General features: G+C 48.4%; 1 pseudogene; it reads right to left on the reverse strand.

Annotated features, from left to right (window-relative positions):
* Positions 1-590: 590 nt before the first annotated feature.
* Positions 591-1,292, reverse strand: LOC109387126 (chloride intracellular channel protein 1 pseudogene; annotated as a pseudogene).
* Between the last annotated feature and the right edge of the window lie 7,247 nt (positions 1,293-8,539).

Genomic DNA, 8,539 nt, shown 5'->3' on the forward strand with positions numbered 1-8,539 from the left:
AGCCAGCATGAGCGGCCAACAGCCGCAGTGAGCGGTCTTCCAGAAGCCGGGCAACTGATCTGCCTCACCCGGGAAGAGTGCAATGATGGTGTCAACTTGGGCCAGTGAAGCAACGTCCTCCACAACTAGACTGAAGAAGAAAAAGACTGCAACTTGTCTGTTCTCCTTCCCCCAATTCCCCAACAGAAATATTTTAAAAAATAAATAAATAAAATAAAGTAAAATAAAATACATACGCAGATGAGAAAGTTGGGAGTGAAAAAAATTATGAGGGTTATTTATAAAGAAGATGGGTTATATGTGATTTTCCACCCTCTAATGTTAGGCTTTCTATAACATTTGTTATTGCATTTATTTTTATTTTATTTTATTTATTTTTTATTACTGAAATACATTGTCATCCCATCCCACCCTACAATAAAAAGCCCACCCAGATCCCCCATTCCTTCCCCTCACCTCCCCGCCAGTTCTGTACAAGCGCTGCAGAACTCACTCCCCACTGACCATTCTGAGAGTGTCCATTGGGTAGCAAAGTGGAAACCACCTTTGTGGAGAAAAATGGAGGGGGACAAGGGAGCCCCAGGAGGGGCTTATTTAGTGGCCTTGGCCACTTGTTCATAGGCCAGCTCGATCTCCTCATCCTCTGGACAGGTGGAGGTGAACTTCTTTTCCCAAGGTGTGGTGCAAGGACCGAGGCACTCCCCGGAACATCTCAGGGGTGGAGAATCCCTGGTCCTTCCCATATACCACCTGTACTATGTGGAGCTTTGGCAACAGGTTGAAGTCAGCCAGAGTGAGCTCATTACCACCCAGAAACTTCCTCTGAGAGATGCCCTCATCCTTAGCACTGGTCTCATCTACTTCTTCTAGGATGGGGAATGTCAAGAAATTGTCTAAAACTTTCAGAGCTTTCAGAAGCCGCTTTCCCAGGTGATCACTGAAGACTACGTTTGAATTCTTGATGTAGGCAGAAAATTTGGCAAATGTGTCCGGCTAGCTGTGTTGGATTCAGGGTTCAGAATTGCCAGCTTGGGGTACCTGAGAGGGCAGAGCGCTGCCTCCAGAAATGCCTCAGTCTTATTGGTGTCTGTGTGCAGGAATAGGGGCTGCCCTCCTGGGCACAGCTCCTGTATCATCACAGTTCACCTCTTTGTGTCAATGGTGACATTGAAGATGACTCCTTTGAGCCAGGGCACCATGAACGATCTCTGAGAAGAGGAGCAGGTCCCAATTTTCACCCCATCACCGCCAGCGTTCACGTACAATTTGACCTGTGGTTGTTCTTCAGCCATGGTTGTGATGAGGACCCTGGCATTTATTTATTTTTTTTTAAAGGGAATCAAGGAAGGAAGGGAGAGAGGGACAGAGGGAGGAGGGGAGGGGTTGAGAGGACACCTCCCCTTTGCAGGCATTTTGCACACTGTTTTGGTGGTGAGCACAGTTGTGCATCCTCCCCAACCTCCTACCCCAGTCTTGCAATCCTGCCTTTGGTTATAGGCTCTGGGCTCCAACTCCTCTCTCAGGAAGGAGGTGAGCAGACAGCAGCTCCTGAAGTGAAGGGAAGAGTTGTGGTCTGGCCCTCAATGTGCCAGCTGCCTTTCCTTCCACCTCTGGGTTCCTACTCTACTTTTCCGGTCCTGCAATTCTTCAATACCTGGTCACATCTGAGGATGTGATTGATTAGCTAGAGTCTCTCCCCCTGTTGTTCTCCCAATGAGAATGCAACAAGGCAGGGAGCCAGGGTTTGGCCCAGGCACTCGCCCAGAACATTAGCCAACCAACTGACTGCTAGTGATGAATTCACCCAGTGTTGGCCTGGGGCCACCTGGAGGTCCATATCTCTCCCACTTAAGAGTGGGGGAGGAAGGAGACTCCGGGATGTTTCCATATGTTTCTCCCTCTGCTAGGGAGCCCTCTCCTTTCTTTGCCTGGCTAATTTCTACAGTCTTGAAAGACTCAGCTAAGGCATGACATCCTACAGGAAGCCTTCCCGGATATACACTTCCCTACCAGGTTGGCTCAGGCTGGGAACACCAAGAGGATAGAGGCTGTGTCTGCCCAGGCATAGGCAGAGCTGAAACTTAGAAAATATTTGTTAAAAAGAAATCACTTCCTTGTGATTGACTTAGCCCTTGGCCTCACATTTCCCTGAGCCCACAGTCCCCTCTACCACATATACTGTCTTTGGAAGAACAGCTTCTTTGATTAAATTTATGTACCATAAGGAGGGAGGAAACACTTTGGTGTTGTGACGGCCATGAAAATGCACTGCTCAGATCTCCTGCTGCACAGAGCATAACTAACTGACACCCTTGCACCCACTATCACTTATGATCAAAGAGTATGCTTCCCCAGGGCCGCTCCCAGCCAGTGCCTGAGCATAGTGAGGGTATAATGCAGGCACATTCCAGCAAAACATGGGACTCCTCCCATGGGTGACACTGGCTTGAGGACATCCTATTGGCCTGATGGAAACCTGCTTAGACTGAACTGCAGTCTAGAACTCTTCCTACCCAGTCCTCCTTCCTTCCCCCTTTCCCTCACAGAGGTCAGGCCTGCATCGTGGTTTGAAGGTTCTGTTCACCCTCTCTGGTTCCTTCCCTGTGGTATCCAATTTCCAAGATAACTCCTAATGACCCCGACCTCCCTGTAGTCATGTTATCAAGTAGCCCCTCCCACATTGCACCAGGGTTGTTGTCTGTGTGACCAATAGAATATGGCACAAATGATAGAATGTCACTTCTGAGATTAGATTATAAAAGATACTGCAGCTTCTCTCTCTCTCTCTCTCTCTCTCTCTCTCTCTCTCTCTCTCTCTCTCTCTGTCTCTCAGAGAAGCCAGCTGCCATGTTGTTGAACAACTCTAGCCCATATGGTGAGGAGCTGAAGCCTCCAGCCAACAGCCACATTAGTGAGGTCGGGAGCCTTTAGCTGACTTTAGCCCCTGCTGACAACTGCAACCTTCTAAGAGGCCCTGAGCCAGAATCAGCTAGCTAAGTCTCTCCAGATTCCTAATCCTCAGAAACTTGGTGAAATAATAAATGTTTGTTGTTTTAAGCCACTAAGTTTTTGAGTAATTTGTTATGCAGCAATAGATAATTAATATACTCCCTTTTTTCTTTCCAGGGTATTTCCTCCAATAAATCTTTTGCATGCCTAATCTTGTCACGGCATTAGTTTTCAGAGGATTAAAACAACGCAGGTGTCAACAGATAACAAGAAAAACAGCCAGCCCCAACTGAACTTGTAGTAGTGGCAGACACGTCTAATCACCTATCATTTTAGTTAATCCTCCCAACAATCCTATGTGATACTATTATTGTTCCCATTTTATAGATCAGGAAACCGAGACACAGAGATGTTAACTCTGAATGTGGAGAGAGAAACTAGAATAGCAAAAAGTGCTGTGGTTACCGCAGGGGGTTCTAGTTCTGATTTTGGACAAGCCACTTCCCTCCTCTGCGCCTCTTCTTGTCTGTGATGAGGGTACGGAAATGACTGGCCTCTTTTAAGAATAACAATAGGGTATCACTAAGATTCCAAGAGTTAGACTAGTAAAACTAGCATATAAGAGATAAGATCACACAGACACATACACGTTTGTATGTATACAAATGTATGTGACTCAGATGTCAACCGGAGTCATCCTTTCTTTGGGGTCTAGAGAGAAGGTTGGATCAAACCCCATTCCACCTTCCTCGTCAAGTCCAATGCTCCCTCCAGACACTGAGAATCCTTTGGTGGTGAGTGGAAGAGGTGATGGTCTTTTGCCACCTCCTACTCCTAAACTCCCACTCCAGTTTCCTGCCTTGTGACTTCTTGGACTCCACCCTGCACAAAGCTGTTCTGCTTTTTCTCTGTCCCTATGTCAACCCAAATTTGAGACATAGCATTTTTCTCCTTGATCTCTGCCCCCCCCCACCCCCCGAACCACTCCCAAGGTCACTGACCACACTGCACTGCAAACAGCTGCCTATCACAGAACAGGAGGTAGTCTTTCCATCACCTGCCCCGGCCCACCTCCCCCCAACCCCACACCAGCCACCCAGGCCTCCCCCTCTTGCCACTTCATAGAGTTGCCAGATAAAATACAGGATGTTCAGTTAAATTTGAATTCCACATAAACAACAAATAATCTTTAGTATAAATATGTCCCAAATATTGCATGGGATATGTTACATTAAAAAAAAATTATCCATTGTTTATGTGACATTAAAATTTTACTGGACATTCTATATTTTATTTGTTAAATCAGGCTTCCTTTTTTTTCCCAAGGTTCCTCCTCACTCCTCTCCCCAAGATCACCCCTGACACTCAGATTCTGTTCACTATATAACTCAGAGCAATTATGGTCTCCCTAGACCTCATCCCCACACTCTGCCCAGGTCTGTGCTGCATGTCTAAATCCCTCAAGGACATCTGCTCCTGTACGAGCTCAGTGCACCCATAGTTTATGTTTTCTTCTTGAATTCCTCCAACCTGCTCTTCTAAATAGCACTTTCCTCTTCTGTTGCTGGTATAGAAGTCATCTTAAGCACAAAAAGGCTTCCCCAGCTGCCTCCAGCATGTAGAAGGGCTGTCAGTGCCCACACAATGCAAATAAAGAAAGAGTTTAGGGCTGGCTGAGTGGCTCAGTTGGTTAAGAGCTTGCTCAAGAGTGCGAGCCCTGAGCAACAGGGTCACCGGTTCGATTCCCGGCCCAAGCTGAGCTGCCAACAGGGGGCAGGATGGCTCAGCTAAAAAGAAAAGAAAGAAAGAGTTTGCCAGCAGAGGCCAGTCAAGAAGGAGAACAAAAAAGGGGTCCGAGGAAGCTAAATTGGGTGGGAACAGGCCCTGGGTAGAGGAAAATGTCTCTCTAGTTCCAGAAGTAATCCCTCGTGTTAGCTATCCTATATAGCGTTAGGGAGTATGGGGGGAAATGACTTTGAGGTCAAATAAATTTGGAAAATTTTTGGTAAAACTATGATTATTTCAGAGCCTTAAGTAGCCCCACATACATTGTGAAGTTCCAGGAGTGGGTGAAATATGCAAGCTTCTCCAAACTTAATTGGCATTAAGAGTCCTTTTTTTTTTGAAAAAGATGTTTATGTAAGAGTGTTCTGCTTTGGGGAATGTGGCCTTACATTCCTGTCTCCCTTAATTCTGGTGCCAGCTCACCAAGTTATCTAATTTGAGTCGTCGGATACCCAGAATTCGTGACTCGAACACCCTGTCATCAGACACAGTGTTTTAATCCTTGCAAAGGGACAGCCCCCACTGAAGATTAATAGACTAGCACAAGGGAGAATAAATCGATAGGCATCACACATTCAGCCAGTTGGGGAGTTCTGTCTTATATTCTCAGTTAATAAACTGCATTCTGGTTTATATATCAGTTGTCCTCATGGGCTTGGTTAGCAGAAATCATTTCCCCAAGAGCTGGGACATTGACAAGACCTGGCTCTTGGCTACTGGGCTGAAAAGATGGGCCCAGCCAAAGTGACCAGGAGGCTCCTTGTTACTTCCCACAAAGCACCTTCCAACTCTAGAGTTAGGGGCTTTAAGAAATGTGGATTTTTAAAAAAAAAGATTTTATTGGGGTATTGGGGGGATGGGAACAGCGCTGGGGACTTGGGGAAGGGAAACAGATAAATTGCTGTCCTTTTTGTTCTTCAGTCTAGTTGTGGAGGATGTCACTTTACTGGCCCATGTTGGTATTATCATTGCGCTTTTCCCAGGTGAGGCAGCTGCTCTCCGGCCATCGGACAGCTGCTCACGGTGGCTCACAGCAGCTCACAAAAGCTCACGAAAGCTCACGCCAGCTGCCAGGCAGCCCCACTGCAGCCTACACCGTCGCTGGTGACTCACGGCAGCCCAGCTCCAGGCCAAGCTGTTGTTCACCATCTTAGCTGTAGAGGGCACAGCATCACTGGCCCACATGTGGGATCCAAACCGGGGCCCTGCTGCACAGAGCTGGCGTCCCAAGCCAACTCTTAACCAGCATGCCACTCAGCCGGTCCAGTAAATGTGGATCTTTAATAAATGTTAAATTTGCTGAGGGCCAAAGCATCATAGGCCAACCATCTTAGCAAGGGCAAAAGGTCAGTTGGTGGCCTGAGGTGTATGAGGAAGGAGAGAAGTGAGAAAAGGAGGAGGCGCAACAAGGAAGAGGAGACATGAGTCAGGGAGGTGCAAGATCAGAAGTGAACACAAGATTTAGTAGATGCCCAATACTGGAGGGAAGTGGGAACAAAGAATGTGTGGAAAACAGGAAGACAGAAGAACTAGGCTGCAGGCCGGGCTTTGGAGCAGTTTCAGGCTGAACCAAGGACAACCATCCGGGAGGGGATGCATTCTGTAGCCTGGGAGGCCGAGAGATGACTGGAGGCCGGTGTTGCCATGGTGGAGTTCTTCAGGAGTGGACAGAGCACCTGAGCTCTCACACCTGGGAGAAGGGGCCCACGGATGGTGAGGGCCTGACTGGGGCTCTGGGAGTTGATAAGAAAGCTCTGAGAACTGAGGATTCAAAGTGGCCGCTGTCCATCTTCCCAATGGATGTCCCTTTCATCAGCCACTGCCCTGGTCCTGCTCCTCTGACCCATCCTGGTTGTGAGAGGAGAGGGAGATCCTCATGAACCTGCGGAGGCTGGTGAGACCTTGGCCCACCTCTGCCAGGATACCATGGCAGCTGATTCCATTCTTCTTCTTGGGCCAGGGGCCTGAGCTCACAACCACCTCCAATAGATAGGAGCTGTGACAGCCTGGCCCATCTCCCCCCACACACACACACACACACACACTCCCTTCCCCTCCCAGTTCTCAGAGCAGCCCAGATTGAGACTGAATTTGAAACATTTCCTTACTTCCTTGTTCCTCTTGGCACCTGGGTCACTGACGTCCCGGCCCAAAATGCTCATTTTGCCAGCACCCTCCAGAATCAGGGACCCACCCAGGTAGACTCAGTCTGACAGCATCAGAGCTGGAAGGGACTGCAGTGATCGACTAGTCCAACCTCATTTCACAGATGCGGAAACCGAGGCAGAGAGTGAGGAGTAGCTGCCCAAGGTCACACAGTGGTGAGGCTGTCCAGGCTCTGGGATCTTCATGACCTCCCCGAACTAAAGCAGTGGCCACATAGAGAGCCCCTGTGATCAAAACCAGAAGTCATCACCCAGCCTCCTGCCTCCCAGGGGTGCATGACAACAGGGGTTGCTACAATCTCGTAATTTCTGGTGGGTGCAAGAAACACCCTGGCTGCGCATTGACAAGTCCAGCCTTGCTCCCTCTCTGGGCCCCAGTGCCACATTTTTCTATTCACTGACTTAACATAGACCGTTGAGTGGCTTCACCTAGTTGAGCCTCAGCATCACTGGGGAAAGGGAGAGGGTGACCCTGGTAGACTCTTCTTCTTCATAGTGGTATTGTAAAGCCAAAATGAAATTCAGATGCAAAAGCACTCAGGGTGGGAACGTGTGAGGCCCCTACAAGGAAATGGGGAAAGGACACATGCACAAGAGACATTTGGCCCTGCTCAGGCCAGTGGCTCTGAGACCGCTTTGCCTCACCTACCTCCGAGCCATGTGGACTCGGTCTTCACTGACACCGTTCCCTTGTCTGGAGGGCCCTTCCTCAGGCCCTTGGTGCACCCACCTGATACCACCTTCCTTTTAGGAAGAGACAGTGTCTCTCTGGTTTGGGAATCAAATGGAGCTGGGTTCAAATGTGTGCCAGTCAGTCTGCTGCATGGTTTTGATCTCAACAGCTTTCCGTCCTCTTAGGAAATGTCTCAAGTCCTCTAAATGGCTGATAAAACCTACCTCTGTATTCCTTAAAGTGTCCCCCTCCAGCCACCTGCCTCAGCATCACTTGGGGAAATAGGTAAACAAGCTGATTCTCTGACTGAGGCTTGGCGGAGGGCAGGCTCGGGAACTGACATTGAAACCAGCTCCCCAGGACGTGCTGACGCCCGGAGAGTCTGAAAACCTGAAGGATCTGACTCCTACCAGCTTTCTAGCCTCATGCCACTCATCCCTCCACCCAGCCCAATCTCTCTGGTCTTCTTCAGATCCCTGATTCGGCAAAGTTTTTATCCAGGGCCTTAGCACCTGCCATTCCTCTGCTCACAGCTGTCTTGCTCCATCGCCACCTGGCTAACTAGTGCTCCTTCTTTAGTCCAGCTTAGGCAACCTTCTGCCTGCCTTCCTCCCCCCACTAAAGTAAACGCCTTGCTGAATGTCCCTAGAATGCTCTCTACTTTTCCTTCATAGCACGTAACACAATTATAATTTACTTGCTTTACTTTTTGTTTAATATCTGCTTCTGGACCACACCGTTGAGGTCAGAGACTTCCAGTCTTGCTCCCCACTGCTGTTATCTCTGCTTATAGCCCCACACCTGGCACAGACAGTTCCAATGAATGATTAGAGACAGTATGTCAAAATGCCAAACACAGTGGATGCTCGATATACGGTGTCTTAAAAAAACCAAAAACAACAAGTTAAATAAGATAACCAGCATGAAAGAGCCAGCATAGAGCTTTATTGTTAGTAGCAAGTAAGTT

The sequence above is a fragment of the Hipposideros armiger genome, unplaced genomic scaffold, assembly GCF_001890085.2.
Source record: "Hipposideros armiger isolate ML-2016 unplaced genomic scaffold, ASM189008v1 scaffold_8, whole genome shotgun sequence".
NCBI classification, from domain to species: Eukaryota; Metazoa; Chordata; class Mammalia; order Chiroptera; family Hipposideridae; genus Hipposideros; species Hipposideros armiger.